This window comes from Amblyomma maculatum, chromosome 4, assembly GCF_055883805.1.
Source record: "Amblyomma maculatum isolate TAMU_Amacu chromosome 4, ASM5588380v1, whole genome shotgun sequence".
In the NCBI taxonomy this organism is placed as follows: Eukaryota; Metazoa; Arthropoda; class Arachnida; order Ixodida; family Ixodidae; genus Amblyomma; species Amblyomma maculatum.
Genome location: NC_139347.1, coordinates 201,431,390 through 201,448,448, shown reverse-complemented (window position 1 = coordinate 201,448,448; position 17,059 = coordinate 201,431,390). Strand labels below are relative to the sequence as shown.

The window sequence follows — 17,059 nt, the reverse complement described above, 5'->3', positions numbered from 1 at the left end:
TACTATTATATGGCACAACGAAGGAATACCAAATCAATCTGTTAAAATGCTGATTGAAAGTTTTTCCTTGCACAAAAAGTATGTTTACAATCTCGACGCAGAAACAAACAAAAGGTTATTGTTATATGTGAAAATATAAACATTTTTGACATGCAAATGCACTATAAATACACTCAGTAGTGAACATAAGAATGGCCCTCGCAACATGCCCACATTTAGAACCTCGATACGAAACCAGTCTGACCACATAAAATTAAAATTCAGCATGTTTTGCAATACCTAATGACACTCAAAACACCGAGTGCAAAACCACATTCAAATGCCATGCAGCACTTCAGAGTTGCTAAAACTTCACTCAGTTGTGGGCGACAACTAACTCCGTCTGCAGTAGAAGCTTATAGTAGTCGCCACGTCACTGTCAGTCTCTCATTAGGGAGTCTTTCTAAATGTAACTCGGTTATTGTCAAAACTTTTCGCAGTTTGATGATGCTTTTGTACTTCAACATTGCCGGTGCAGGCAGCGGCCAAGATGCAGATGCCGGATTAGTCATGCGACTGAGCTCTAAGGCATGAAGCAGCTGCCAGTGAAAAAAGGCGAAAAGGAGAGCATGTATACAATCCATTCAGTCAATCTGGACACGGCATATTTTGTACCGACAAGTATGGTGCAGCATGTATGAAATAGAGACTATGCTCTTAGTCGACGCCACCACAATTGAAGCTTCTAAACCTGCCCAGGGTCACTTTGGACCATGTGACATCAAGGCACTGTCTGTGCAAAGATGTGTGAAGCTGAAGCATTGAAGACAGCAATTAACTGTTGCACTTCTGCATTACTAGTGCTCTCAGGTGGTCCCAATTTTGTGGCAAACTGCTGTTTGCGCATAGCATCCCAAGTTTACGAATGAATTTGGCTAAAGCATACTGCCTATAATTATGCGAAAAAATTTACGTTACAAATTAAGAGACCGCAGAATTTTAAGAATAATCTCAGATTTTCAGCGTTTAAGATAGATTGAAGCATGGATTGAAGAGCATAGTTAGGCTTATTTGTGCTTTTTCTGCTAGAGATTTAACAAATAAAACTTTGCCTTGGTCACACAGCAATTTTGTCACAAATTCTCGTGTATAAAGCTTTCATTCCAGCAGTAACGGCAAGTTAGCTACACAGTCCCAAGAATGGAATGAGCTTAGTATGACTCAAATGGATTCTTTAAAGGCACACTCTACTATGTACTGGAAACTAAAAATATTGGCCTATACTGGTAGATCTCACCACTTAGTGGCAGTATCGCGGGGCAAATTCACGGTTTAAAAAGGAATTTATATTTGTCAAGAAGGTAAGGTTTCAGTGGATGATGGCATCATACTGTGTCCTTGCTTTGCTATTAAATGGTATCTGCTTGGAGTGTCTGCAGTGAATGTGTGATGAGCCAACTACTCTGAGATGTGCTATTGATGACTGCGTTTGCTCCTCTAATATTATTGCACATAAATTTAACATTCAACCATAGGAGGTTCCGATTCAGCCTTTAGCTCTGAGGCCTCCTCCTGTATGAATTATGTAACACCTGCTTTTTATGAACAAACAATCTTCTACTGCATTTTATGACTATGCCACAGTGTCAACAATTATTTGCGTGCATATCAACTTGAGGCAACCTGCCTGTTGTTCTCTTTGATTAAATTACAGCTACGTTAATTCTGTCATCTTGCTTAATTTGTTTTCAAAATGAACTCAAAACAGAAAATCATACAACAAAAGCCACCGCTGTAATTGTAGCGGTGCAGATATTGGCAACGATCCTACAGGCAAAAATGGTTGTTGGTATCTGTGGCACATCTCATTTGGTTCATTTAGTTTAATTATTATTGCGAAAGCATTACTTCACTATTTTCACAGTTTTCTGTCTGCAGAGCTTGTCCGCAGAGCGCGTCAGCAAAATCGTGTCCGCAGCAGTTGTGAGTAATTGAGAAGTGGTAGAGGTTAACGAGTGGTGTCAATCGATAGAGGGTGACATAATGTTGTTGCCGAAAAAATAATTAGGCCAATAAGTTAATTAGGTAACTAACACCAGGCAAAAAATGTAAAAGTTGTCTACAGCAGTTGTGAGTAGTTGAAAAGTGGTAGAGGCTAATGAGTGGTGTCAATCGATAGAGGGTGACGTAATGTGTTGTCCGAAAGAATAGTTAGGCCAATAAGTTAATTAGGTAATTAATTAGAGACAGAACACGCAAAATCGTGTCCGTAGCCGTTGTGAGTAATTGAGCAGTGGTAGAGTTTAATGAGTGGTGTCAATCGATAGAGGGCGATGCAATGCTGTGTCCAAAAAATAAATAGGCCAATGAGTTAATTAGGTAATAATTAGAGGCAGAAAATGTAGAAGTAAAGGCAAAAATGGTCTCATTAGCCAATCGCTTGGCGCCATATTTGAATGTATCAAATACTAAAATAGTTATTTAAATCAGTCAGTTAAGGTGATATCAAGGATGTGACGTCACACAACCTGAAGTCGAGCCAAAAAACGGGCATAGGAAGGAATTGGCGCGCAATTAGAAATTACCAAAGACTAAAGTAGTTAATTAAGGCAGCCAATTAGAGTGACGTCAAGTATGTGACATCATGCGACCGGAAGTAGAGCCGAAAAAGGGGATAGGAAGGAATTGGCGTGCAAGTACTAAAGACTAAAATGGGTAAACAATGAGTGAATTGATGTGACACATAGGATGTGACATCACGGAACTGGAAGTAGAGCCAAAAACGGGCATAGGGAGGGATTGGCGCGCAGTTTGAGAGTACCAAACACTAAAATGGGTAAACAAGAAGTGAATTACGCATTACTGTAATGCAGATACAGCAGTGCTCTTTAATTTTTTCATTTTATTTAAAGCTATCTTAGTATGGTAAATTATAGTTTGACACAAAACCTGCACGTCTTAGCTAATGACACGTTCTGCAAGCAACCTAGGTGGCGCGGCAGTCGTATTCATAGGGTTGCACGGAGTTATTACGCTAACTGCACATCGTGTCCACAATGTCAATGTTTGCAGACGCCGTATATTATCGAGAAAAGGAGACAGACGGTATGGAAAAATTGTTTTAGATTGTTCTCCTGTATTTCTCAGCTCACAGCTGGGTATTCATTAATTTGGAGATAGAGCTTCCGAATTAAGCAAAAAAAAAAAAAAAGTCTGGAAAAAGTCAGTAGACTAGAAACAATGACACCGGCCTCAAACAGTGGCTTATGCATGGGTACAGACTCTTCAAAAACCTTATTTTCTTACTACTAATGCCAGGTGAGGTAAACTTCATTTCAAACACTCTGCAGTTCACAACTATGCAAAATTAATCTCATTACCTTGGCATGCACCACTTTGCAACAGTTTGATACCTGGTGCATCTTTTTCAGCAACTGATGCCTGAGTATGTATTTGAAATATATTTGAACTGCGCACTTATTACAGATTACATAGGCTACATGTTTACATTCTGTACACTTTAAAACTCATGACAAAAAAGAGCGCAAACTGAGTAACACACACCACAAGTGCTTGTGGTGTGTGTTACTTCAATTGTTCCTTGTCTTGGTTTGCAATCTCGTTTTCGTCATGGAGCAATACCGACTAGCCCAAATTTCCACCCTTGTTAACTTTAAAATTATGCCCACCAAACCTGAATATGAAATTTGTGCCAAAGCCATGCTTGGCCCAAAAACAGGACTGAAAGTTATGAACAGGTCCAGTGAATGGGCTTGGTTTTGGCAGTAAAACATTTTTATCGCTACTTTGTGGGCGTGTGAAATGGCAAAGGTGGCCTTTGGGACAAAAAGCATAGGCCTAAAGGCTAGCACAGAGCTTGATTGTGGGTGATGTCGAGATTTGGTGTTTCACACACTTGAAAGTGGCTTGGATTTGCAGCTCTCGTAGTCGCTACTAGTGCTTTAACTGTGTTTTTTAATAATTTCAGCCTCCTATTTTCTTTATATCTGATAGAAGAGTGATCAAGGTAGTTTATCTTTCAAAAGAATATTTACATTTTTCAATATTTTTCAAGGCATGTATATTACGCTTATGCTTCTACATCTTGCTTGCTTGTTTAAGCAATCACTGGTATTCAGGATATCATTACATGGTAGTTTCTGTTGACTGATAGTATCGGTTACATGGAATCTCCCACAGAATTTAACTTTTAACATGTGGTACCAATGCTATGGGGCCTCATTTGCAATTAAAAGTGCACTTGTATTTTGTTGTTTCTAATTTTGAACGCTCAACCTTTATTTGCAAAAATTTTCATATTTTACGCATGCCTTAGCAGAACTCCATAAGAAACCAAGGCAATCCAGAAAATGCACATTAAGCTGCAGCTCTAGGCCTGTTTTTCGAGTTCCACTTCACACTGTTTGCACATCAACATGCATTCATTTGTAGTTGGGGCTAATGCTAGTTAGGAAAGTGTTGGCGGAAAATGTTGCAGAGTTGACCCAATAAGTGAACTGGTTTTGTTTAGTTGGCTTATGGAATTTAATGTCCCAAAGCAGCAAGGCTATGAGAGAGATGCTATTGTGGAGGGCTCAAGTAATTTAAACAATGTGGAGTTCTTTAACTTGCACTGATATCGCACAGTACATGGGTGCCTTGCTTTTTGCCTGTATCGAAAAGCGGCCACCGCGGCAGGGATATAACTGAATTGCCGGAGAAAACAACCACGTAACTAGGGTACCGGTCAATGAAATTTTCCTTACAAAATAGGTGATATTGCCTCGCTATTACAGATATCTGTTGCAATAGGATTCACACATTGTGGAATGAAAACTAGGGCTTCTGAATGCATATTTAAATATTCAGCAGCTTTTGAATGGTCCCGGAAATTCCAAGCACTTCTCAAAATTTAATATTAACACAGCCGGCGTCTGTGTCTATCTTATTTAAACGATAATAAACAAACGAACAAAATTGTTTATTATTGGCCAAATCCTTGGACAATACAGAATTCGAAATGCTCGTTATGGTGAGCTGACTCAAGATACACTAAACATTCGTTAGTTCAATCTTCAAGGGAGCAGAAAAAAATATTTAAATTTTCCAAAGTATTAAATTATTGAATGGTCCTGAAAAGAAACTGCTGAAGGCTAGTATTTGCATCACAGTAATTTTATCTAATAAACAACTTGTCCGTATTTTAGATGGAACCCAAGTGGAAATGACTGTTTTTCTTCAAACGCTTTACTTTGTGCACGCTAGTGTTGAAAAGGTGCTCCAAAATTGTAAGTGCCTCTGCTACCCTTTTTGCAGTGGCATGCAATATCAGTGGTGCGTCTTTACAAAACAGCCCCGTCGTGCTTTGAGAATGCTTCACTGCATAGCGCAGGGGAAACTGTGTGTGTCCATTCTGCATTTCATTATTGTAATGAAACGCCAATAACGCTGCAGATCGGAAGAAAAAAAGGATTAATGCAACATTTTGTGCCATCAGGTTCGCATAATATTCAACATGCTAATCAAAACACACCCAACATTTTCTACCTGCATTAATCGACTAATGAGTTTCAATGTCTTAATATTGTTCGTTACTGCTCTGCACAAACTGATGTAGAGGTGGCCTCATTAAGGCTTACTTGCTTAAGCGGTGGTTTGGCGTAAAACATAGTCAATGACTATGTTCTAAGTCATGCTGACCACGAACATGCTTACCAAGGTGCCAAAGCACAGCACTTGACCAATGCACTTATAGCCTCACAAGCAACAAAATCGTAGAAACGACAAGACAGAGGCAAGATGACCGTACAGGGCAGCCATTTCTGCGGTTTTGTTCCTTACAGTGTCCCACCCACTGACCTACAACCATGCTCTACTATTAAGTTAAACTTGTAGCTGTGGAATGTGTGTACAATCGAGCCCAGATATATCGAACTCGAAGGAGATTGCGAAATAATTCCATATATCGATAATTCTATATACAAAAATTGGCTTGAGGCGCCACTTGCGATCGTGAAAAATGATACTGCATATGTCGCGTAATCAACCCACTTGCATAATGAACCCACCCCCCACTTTTGTTCCTGAGAATTTTGGAAAAAAAAAGCGTTCGATGGTGCGTCTCCGTATCGACCGTCGCATCCATAGCTCATTTATTGGCAGCGCGCCAAGATGCTACACAGGGATAACGTCATGCTGTGTTTATCTTTTGACTATACTTTTGATAGATCCTGCGGTGGCAGGGAGCGAACTTGGCAGAGTGCCCGTAATGGCTTGATTGCACAAGCCTGGTTCGATTTATCATGCCGCGATTGGGGCAGGCATAGTCCACTGTCACAAAATCATTGGAAAGCGTGAGAGCTGCAAATGTTTGAAGCTAACAATGCTAAAAGCGCCACTGTCATGATCACAGCTGACCGCATGCTTGCGTTGATTCATAGATGTAAGAATGAACGACTCTCGTAAAAAAAAATAAACTGCCGCTTCTTAACGTCTGCAGCCGCCATAGCTTACGCTGCGCTGCACGAGCACGATGGCAAGGATGAACGACTCCCGCAAAAAAAAAAAAAAAAAAAAAAAAAATTCGGAACTAAGAATTAACTGCCGCTTCTTAGCGTCCGCAGCCGCCATAGCTTACGCACGTTTAGCACGACAACACGAGATGCGCATCGCACGTCAGCCACTGCGCACAGAGTGTTCACAACACACACTGGAGAAAGTGTCTGCCATGGGCTGAGCTGGCTTGTCTGTGCATGCGTAGTGCATGCTGCTGCGAATGAAGATCGGGAAAGAGACAGGAAGGGGAGAAAGCTAGGCAGAAGAATGGGCACACCCTTGCGCTTCGCTCTGTCGCGTTTTTCCCCTCTCCCGAACACCACAACTTCATTGGTTCCCTCTCGTTCCTTCACGCACATGGCTTGCAAACGTCACGTGCTGGCGCGCGGCAGTGATCACCGCAGATGCGCGCGCCTTTGGGGAAAGGGCGCGCCGCTGCCCTAGACCAGACATCACCAACTGCGCCCTCTCATTACTTCCACACGTGGCTTGAAAACATCACGCGGCAAACGGCCAAGGTTGATATGTGATCTTCTTTGGGGAAGGTGCACCGTCCAATGCGTGAGATGTAGTTCGATATATCGAACGACCGGTGAAATTGAGTTCGATATATGACGCAGCTTTCCTATACTTTTACATAGGATTTTCAAGGGGATATTCCGTGAGTTCAATATAACCAAAATACGAATTATCCAGGTTCGATATATCCGGGTTCAACAGTCGAACCTGGATATATCGAACTCGAAGGGGATCGCAAAATAGTTCAATATATCGATAATTCGTTATACAGAAATCGGCGTGTGACGCCACTTACAATGCGAAAAAATGATACCGTAATTGTGGCATAATCAACCCACTCGCATAATGAACCCACCGTCCACTTTCGCACCCGAAATTTTTGAAAAAAAAAAAAAAAACAGCGTTAAGGCCAGCTCACTCACATGCAAGCGATTGAGCGACCTCAGCGACGAGCGGCAGCGACAGAGCGAAATATTTTCAACTTGTTGGAACTGCGTCCCTCTCACAGCTCGAGACACCGCGGCAGCTCAAAACAAGGTTTCTGTGCCGCCGCGGCAGAACTCGCGAGCATTTTCGCTTGCATGTCGATGGTGTGCGCCACTCCGTTTCAGTCGGCTCATCCACAGCTCACTTCTTGGCAGCGTGCCAAGATGCTGCGCAGCGATAACGTCACGGCGTGTTTATCTTTTGATAGCTCCTGCGGTGGCGGGTAACAAACTTGGCAGAGTGCCCGTGATGGCTTGATTGCACAAGCCTGGTTTGATTTATCACGCCGCGCTTGAGGCGGGCGTAGTCCACAGCCACAAAACCATCGGAAAGCGTGACAGCTGCAAATGCTGTTTGAAGCGAAAAATGCTAAAAGCCAGTGTCATGATCGCAGCTGACCGCGTGTTTTGTGTTTTTGTTGATTCATATATGCAAGAATAAACGACTCCCACAAAAAAAAAAAAGAAAAAAAAAACTGCCGCTTCTTAACGTCCGCAGCCACCATATCTTACGCTACGCAGCGCGTACAGCACAGCGATCAGAATGGACGACTCTTGCAAAAGAGAGATCTGCCGCTTTCTAACGTTCGCAGGCGCCATAGCCACGTCAGCCGCCGCGTGCAGAGGGTTCGCAACACACGCTGGAGAAAGCGTCCGACGTTCTGTCTGAAGACGAGCTGAGCTGGCTTGGCGCACGCGTATTGCGTGCTACTGCGAACGAAGGCCGGGAGAGAGGAAGGAGAGAAAGATAGCTCGGCAAAAGAATGGGCACACCCTTGCGCTTCGCTCTATCGCGTTTTTCCCCTCTCGTTCCCACCGGTTCTCTCTGGTTCATTCACACACATGGCTTGCAAACGTCACGTGCTGGCGCGCGGGAAACAATAATCGCAGATGCGCGCGCCTTTGGGGGATGGGTGCGGCGCTTCCCTAGACCAGCCATCGCCGAACTGTTCCCTCTCATTCCTTCCGTGCGTGCCTTGAAAACGTCACGCGGCAAACGGCGGAGGGTGATGCAATCGTCTTTGGAGAAGGCACACTTTCCAGTGCGTGGTGCGCAATTCGATATATCGAACGACTGGTGAAATCAAGTTCGATAAATGACGCAGCTTTCCTATACTTTTACATGAGATTTTCAAGGGGATATTCCGCGAGTTCGATATAACCAAAATTCGATATAACCGGGTTCGACTGTATTCACAGTTCGACAGCTGTACACACCACTGAGGATGATCACAGCACAGATCTCAGCACTCGTCTGCATCTTCTTCTTCTTCTGGGAGTCTGTCGCACTTCTTTATCTTCAGCACGACCAGCGAATACCGTTCAGTAACACTACCCCCCTCGGGAAAAGCACAGTCCAGGTGCGTTCTACGTTAGTGAAACAGAATGTGCATAATAGGGTTTCAGGCGGGACACATGCACTATTTCAGAGGATGGCACTCTGGACGAGGATTTCAGAGTCACAGATTCAACTTTGTATGTGACGTCGACCATGGGGCGCAAAATTCGGTAAGGGCCTGTGTAACGGGGCAAAAGTTTTTCACACAAGCCCACGCGACAGCACGGGAGCCACAGCAAGACGTGCGACTTAGGAGTGTAGTGGACATCACGGTGGCAACTGTCGTACCGGAACTTTTGGGAGTCTTTGGATACAGAGAGCCTGGCATGAGCTGTCCGGCGGGCATCATGAGCGCGGGCTACGGCATCACTGGCGTAAGTACTGGTGGCGTCTGCCGTGAGTAGTGAGGTGTCGAAGGGCAGTAACGGGTGTAGGCAAATAACAAATTATATGGAGAGCATCCAGCGGTAGAATGGACAGATGAATTGTAGGCAAATGTCACAAAGGATAGATGAACGTCCCAATCCCGGTGGTCATCAGACACATACATGGACAGCATGTGGTTTAGATATTCCGTGAGGCCGTTGGTCTGGGGGTGATAGGCTGTGGTGAATTTGTGGAGGACGGAGCACGAACAAAGAATTTCGTCAACCACTCGCGACAGGAAGCAGCGGCCATGGTCAGTTAGTAGCTCACGAGAGGCACCATGATGTAGAATCATGTTTTCTAGGAGGAAGTCAGCGACGTCTGTGGCGCAGCTGGTCGGGATGGCTCGGGTAATAGCGTACCACATAGCATAATCGGTGGCGACTACGATCCATTTGTTCCCTGAGGCGGAAGCTGGGAAGGGTCCAAGAAGGTCAACACCTATGCGGGAAAACGGGTCAGTGGGTACGGGGATCGGCTGCAAATGGCCAGAAGGCAAAATTATGGGCTTCTTCCGACGCTGACACAATTCACATGCGGCAACGTATTTCTGGACGGAGCGGTAGAGCCTCGGCCAGTAGAAACGTCGGCATAGGCTGTCGTATGTGCGAGAGACACCCAGGTGGCCAGCCGTAGGAGCAACATGGAACTGGTCAAGTATGGTGGAACGCAGATGTTGAGGAACGACGAGCAAAAGGTTTGCACTGTCTGGTTGCATATTGCGTCGGTATAGGGCGTTCTCGTGGAGTACATGTAAGGCGAGAGATGGATCACAGCAGCCGGAGGTCAGACGGAGGATAAGGGAATGGAGCAAATGATCTAAGTGTTGTTCGTCGGTAATATTAGAAAAGGCTGAGACAGATAAGACACATGCATCATCGTCAGAGTCAGTAGGACTAGGGGAGTCAACGGCATGACGGGACAAGCAGTGTGCATCTTGGTGAAGCCAGCCGGACTTGCACACGACGGAAAATGTATATTCTTGTAATTGAAGCGCCCAGTGCCCCAAATGGCCTGTAGGATCTTTGAGGGAGGAAAGCCAACGCAAGGCATGATGGTCTGTTATAACAATAAAAGGGCGGCCAAACAAATAAGGGCAGAATTTTGTAATAGCCCAAACAAGTTCCAGGCACTCTCGCTCTGTGATAGAGTCATTTTGTTCGGACGTAGATAGGAGGCGGCTGGCATACGCAATCACCCTTGTGCGGCCGTGTTGTCGCTGGGCAAGTATAGCTCCAATGCCATGGCCACTTGCGTCGGTGCGGAGTTCAGTATTGGCGGACGGGTTGAAATGGGCCAAGACGGGTGGAGTTGTGAGAGTAGCAATAAGTTCCGAGAAAGCTGCAACTTGTTCAGGCCCCCAAGAGAATGAAATGTCTTCCTTGAGGAGATTGGTAAGAGGACAAGCAAGGGCTGCGAAATTCAGGACGAATCATCGGAAATGAGAACATAGGCTAATAAAGCTTCGTACATCGCTGGATGAACGTGGAGTGGGAAAATCTCTGACGGCACGAATCTTGTCGGGGTCAGGCTCAATGCCGGCAGCATTAACCAAGTGACCAAGGACTCTGATTTGTCGGTGACCAAAGCTGCACTTTTTGGAGTTTAGTTGAAGTCCGACGCGGCGAAAAAGTGCAAGGATTGTAGAATGGCGAAGGAGATGGCTTTCAAATGTAGAAGAGGAAACTATTACGTCGCCAAGATAACACAAACAAGTGGTCCACTTGAAGCCTCAGAGCAAAGAGTCCATCATGCGTTCAAAGGTTGCTGGGGCATTGCAAAGGCTAAAAGGCATGACTTTGAATTGATAGAGGCCGTCAGGGGTGATGAACGCTGTTTTTTCACGGTCTCTCTCGTCAACAGAGATCTGATAGTAGCCGGAACAAAGGTCGATGGTGAACAACACCACCTCTTAGCGAACAACAGCCTGAATGAGTGATACTGTAGCCAAGGTGATGTCGGGGGTAGGCGAGGGTGAAGCTGCGGGAGTCATTGCCTCAAGACTATGCGGCGGACTATGTGGGTCAAAGTACTGTCATTAGCAAGCGGTCGAGAAGTCGGAAGATCGACACAGGAGGAGCTAGCAGCCGTGTTCGGTAGCCAGTCGAAATGATGAGATATGCGCCTCTGTTTCGCTTACTCGAAACGTCAGCACACTTGTAGCACAGAGTCCACGGTGAAACAATCCCTGTATAAAAGGAGGTTGATGGCATCGTCAACAATGCCTTTTAATATGTGGACAACTTTATCCTCCTCAGGCATGGCGTGGTCAGCTTTGCGGCACAGGGATAGGACGTCCTGTATATAAGTGATGTAAGACTCTGTAGACGTTTGGGCACGAGAAGCGAGCGCATTTTTGGTGGCGAGGTGACGGCCAATAGGCTTTCCAAACAGGTCGTGGAGCTTCTGCTTACAGATATCCCAAGATATGAAGTCATCTTCATGGGCTTCATGAAGTCATCTTTTACTCGCGCTGTCCCAGTCAAGTAAAAGATGATATTCGCGAGCATAAGTGTGGGATCCCACCTGTAGTGCTTGCTGACGCGTTCTTATAGGGCCAGCAAGTCGTCGACATCAACGTTGTCGGTCCCACAGAAGGTTCCGGGGTCACGGGGATGGGCCATGACGACAGCAGGTGCGGTGGCCGTAGATGTAGTGGCGTCAGTAGTCATAGTGGTGGCACCGATGTGTTGGCCGCTGCGGAGATCCAGCTTGTGACGGGGATCGAAGGATTCACCTCCACCAAGAGATGTCAGTCCGACAGCTGTCCGCACCACTGAGGATGATCACAGCACAGATCTCAGCACTCGACTGTGTCTTCTTCTTTTGGGAGTCTGTCGCACTTCCTTATCCTCAGCACAACCAGCGAATACTGCTCAGTAACAATATTAACCAGGAAAAAATGGTACAACTGTTTGCGAGATTTTTACTGCCCGCGATTTTGAGTGTATGAACTGGGAATGTATCAACAAGATTCTACTGTACACACAGCAGTTGAGAAAGTGCCTTGGAGACAGCATTAGTTGCTATGAGGCTGCCTTGGCAGCAGGCATAATCAATACCTGTGGTCCTACACAAATAAAAAGGAAAACAGCGAAAACAGACCTAGGACACGAACAAAGAAGGCACACACACCGCACCATTGGACTTACAACTGATTTATTCCAATGAAGGAATGCACATTTTTAAAGAATTCCCTGCGCACACATATGACAGGCAATGCACTCCGTGCACCGCATGGCAATTATGATGATAAAAACTTGCACTTCTTTTCGGTGATGATCACAGATGGATCACTGATGCAATTCTGCTTATTCTTTTTCATCAGGAACGCTTCTGGTAGCTGACATTCACGTTTAGATTTTCCCCGATCGATATTGCTAGCAGTGGGAAAACGAGGAGAACTTTTATAGGGCCACTGTCAACCCTCCGGACAAAAATATTTTCTTCCCTGGTGACTGTGAGGCTTCGCCCCCCAGAACGCAAGGCCGCAAAATGTTTTTGAAAAGAGTAATTATTAACGCAGTTAAAGCCACCGCAATCAAACGATTTTGCATCTCCGTCTCCTTCTGTTCCCTTTCAGAGGTTTTTCACTTTCCTGCCCAGTCGTCTAGCCATAGCAAGCCCAATTCCTTTTCCTCCTCCGCGTTTGGCGGAGGGTGGGCGTGGTACTCTGCATGTGCGAAAACGAAACGGGCAAGGGAGCGAGCGCCGCTGCATTCAGTCTGGCCGTGGCGAGGAAAAAGTGCGCAACAAGCGGCAGACACAATTAGTGGTGTGCGCTCATCCTTCACCCGTCAGTCAGCGAGACGGACCAATGGATGTCATTGCGATTCTGATGTCAGCCTCGCGGCTCGACGGGCCAGCGTAGAGAACGGGGAAGCTGGTTCCCCAAAGGAGAGGATGAGAGAGCTTTGATTTGTATTTTTGCTGCTTTGTGGCAAACACATTGCTGTAGCATTTTGTACAGACTATCTCCGGTACCTGATCAAAGCATTGGTCTGTGGGGCCCTGCGGCCCTTTTTATTGTTTCAAACTATGTGCGCTTTTTTCTGTTTGCATTGGTGTTTGCCCGGGCAGCGATAGTGCGTATGATCGAGCTGACAATCGTGGGGGCGGAATGTTATCGGCGGGGAAACGAAAGTAGATAAGTGCGTCGAAAGTGAACTCTCTTGTCCGGTAATTTTGGGTCGTAACTACATCTCGAAGGCAGGAATCATTGTCGACCTACATTCAGACAGCTACTGATATGGCATTAACGCAGAACCACTCAAGTTCATTGCAAAGATAACAGAGCGTCACTCAAATCTTCTGGTCGCAGACCCCCCCCTCAGTCGGTGTGGCAGAAAGTGGTGTACTCACTGTCCAGTAGTCTTTCACAGGGTCACCAGCGGAACGATCCAGAATCGAAGCGGCACTGCAGCCCTTCACTACCATGTGCACGGAAGCTCCTGGAAATGCTAACGTGCTCACGCACAGGATCGACACTGGCAGCTCCTGCTCGATCCGTTTCAACCCGAGGCCGTTGAGCCTCCACAAGCGAGGTCTTCTAGATGCCGCTCTGGATGAAATGGTGGCTGCTGGTGCAGTAAGACCCTCAAAAAGCTCTTGGGCTTTTCCCGTTGTTCTTACACCTAAGAAAGACGGCACAGCACGCTTGTGTGTCGACTATCAGCGGCTGAACGCCGTAACAGTCAGAGACTCGTACCCTTATCCATCAGTCGACTCTGTCATGTACACACTTGGGTCAGCAAAGTTCTTCACTACTCTGGACTGTAGCAGGGGTTTTCTGCAAATACCGATTGACCACAGTGACATCGAAAAAACTGCATTCACTTGCCATTGGGGATGATTCAAGTTTGTCCAACTGCCTTCCGGTTTATGCAATTCACCTGCTACCTTTCACAGCGTAATGGATATAGTGCTCAGAGATGAGAAATTCAACTATGCAATGGCATACATGGACGACGTTGTGTTTTCAGAAAGCCTAGATGAGCATCTGATCCATTTAACCAGTTTTGCAACGAATACAGGACGCAGGCATCACCATTAACCCCCGCAAAGTGCAATTGGTTTCACGCAGAATCAATCCGCTTGGTTTCATTGTTGAACAGGGCACAGTCCAGCCTGACGAGGAGAAACTGCAAATCATATTGCAGCTGACACCATCAACAAACATCAAGGACCTGCAGCGATTCTTGGGCATGGTGGGTCTCTACCGCCACCTCATTCCAAACTGTGCCGACTTGGCAAGACCCCTTCATCAGCTTCTCTGGAAAGGTGTCCGTTGGTCCTGGACAGACACGGAGCAGGGATCGTTTCGGGCGCTGTCAACGGCTATCGCCAATACTGCTCATCTCAACTCCCGGACCTAAACCGGCCCTTTACAGTGCAGACTGATGCAAGTAAGTATGGCATCGGTGCTGTTTTGCTTCAGGATCACGAAGGGAAGCTTTGCCCCTTGGCATTTGCAAGTCACACTCTCTCATTGCCGGAGCGAAACTACACTAACAGAGAAAGGGTGCTTGGCGATTGTATTTGCACTAAAAAAGTTCGTCATGTACAGTAGAACCCTGCTGTTGCGTTCCCTGGTGCTCCGTTCTTATGATCGAGTCCCGGCATGACTCACATAGTGTTCTATGCATTAGAAACCCTGCTGTTACGTCGTAACTTCGGGCACATTCCCGCATTGTACGTCGCGAACTGGCAGGCCTGAGTAACAAGCAGCGGCGGCCATGTTTACTTTTAAGGCCAATTGACTTGGCCTGACTTGACCTGACTTGGCCAGTCGTTGCTGGCGTGTCTACAGAAGGCGCTTGCAACGCTCGGGCAGGCGGTGTCATCATCATCATCAGCAGTCGCACCTTTTTTTTTGCATTTTTTTTACCTATCATCGTGCCATTTCTCGTTCTCCCATGCTGCTTCTTTTGTGTGGTTGGTGCTAGCGCGGCTGACTTCGTGCTTCGGACACCTTCCACATATCATTGCATCGTTTTGTGCCTCCGGCTAGCAATCATTTTGCGTGTATTTTCCTGCTGTGGGATATGCAAGAAGTGAATTCGTACCGTGGTAGTGTGCACACGCGTCTAGCGCGCTCAATCGCCCACCTGACGCCGTGCCGACTCTTTCACGCTGCAACGTAAATCGCTGTGGGTTAGCGGCTGCCTCGTTCCGCCGCAGCGCAAGAACTTGTTACAGTGATGGAATCAAGAAAGCGCAAAGCGCTCTCCTTGGAGAAAAAGCTGAACATTCTTTGCACCGTAGATGCAAACCTGACGCGAAAGCGGCTGTGTATCACAAAAGATCTTGGACTCGCGCCATCTACCTTGAACTCCATTGTTTCGAAAAGAAACGAGATCGAAGGAAACGCCCGGTCATTCGACATCAAAAGCAAGCAAGCCCGCAGTGGGGGGCACGTGCAGCTTGATGAGGCTGTTTACACCAGGTTCAAGCAAGCCAGAGCTGCAGGTATGAATTTTGATGGCACCATTTTACACGAAAAAGCGCTGGAGATAGCAGACAAGCTTGGGATCGACGATTTCAGTGCGTCAAAAGTTTGGATCGACCACTTTAAGAGAAGGCACAGAATTTGCTATCAAACCGTGAACGGGGAGGCTGCAAGCGTGGACACTGCTACCGTAGGCAACTGGAAAGAGTCCATGGCCGGCATTATCGAGGGCTACGAACCCACGGATATTTTCAATGCCGATGAAGCGGGCCTCTTTTATAAGGTACAGCCATCAAAGACGCTGAGCTTTAAAGGCGAGACTTGGCACGGTGGGAAAGCAGCAAAGAACGCCTCACCGTTTTGTTGTGTTGCAACTCAGATGGCTCAGAGATGATGAAGCCGTGGGTCACTGGAAAATTTCGAAGCCCACGGTGCCTAAACAACATCCAGTACCTGCCCTGCCACTACAAGAACAACAGCAAAGCCTGGATGACGTGCGCAATTTTTGAGGAGTTCTTGTTCTACTGGACTCGAAAATGGGAAGTCAGAGAAGAGAGGTTGTTCTTTTTTTAGACAACTGCTCCGCGCACCCTAAGGACACTACGTCGCTGCGGAATGTCAAGGTGGTGTACCTTCCAGCAAACACAACAAACCACCTTCAACCCTTAGACGCTGGCATCATAAAAAATGTCAGGCATTTTGGCCTCAGTGGATAGCGAGCAGCAGCCGACTGGCATTACAGTTCTTGATGCCATGCACTATTTGGCTACAGCATGGAGCGCTGTCACTGCTGCAATGATCAAAAACTGTTTTGCGAAGTGTTTCGGCGACGCAGACTGTGCAGCAGAACCTGTAAGCACCAAGGACTGCGAACTCGACACGGCCATGGAAGCAGTTGGCGCCTACGGGATCGTGTACAGCGATTATGTTTCTGTAGACGACGCCGTTGTCACCACCAAAATGATGACTATTGACCAGATCGTGACCGAGTGTGTCGACGCGCACAACAGTGGCGACGAAGAGGAGGAGGTTGAGCCGCTGCCTGAACCCACCTTCACTTCGGCTGTAGCGGCATTATACCTTCTTAGAAGGCATGTTTGCGACGACCACGAGAGCCACACGGCACTGCAAGTATTGGAAAAATTAGTTGTGCTCACGGGACGCGAGAAAATGCAACAGACAACGCTGTACGACATTTTTAAGCGTTAGCATGGTAATAAACATGCCTTCACTTGCCTACTACTGTCATTTTTCAATTTGTCCTTCTTCCCGGCTCTTAAGTTGTTTTTTTTTACGGTCCCGTGAAAA

At 46.4% G+C, this 17,059-nt stretch overlaps 1 protein-coding gene across 1 annotated transcript in view; it reads right to left on the bottom strand.

Moving 5' to 3' along the window:
• PolA2 (DNA polymerase alpha subunit B) overlaps positions 1–17,059 on the bottom strand; it is a 70,980-nt gene that overhangs the window by 435 nt on the left and 53,486 nt on the right. The gene's annotated exons all lie outside the window — the stretch shown is intronic.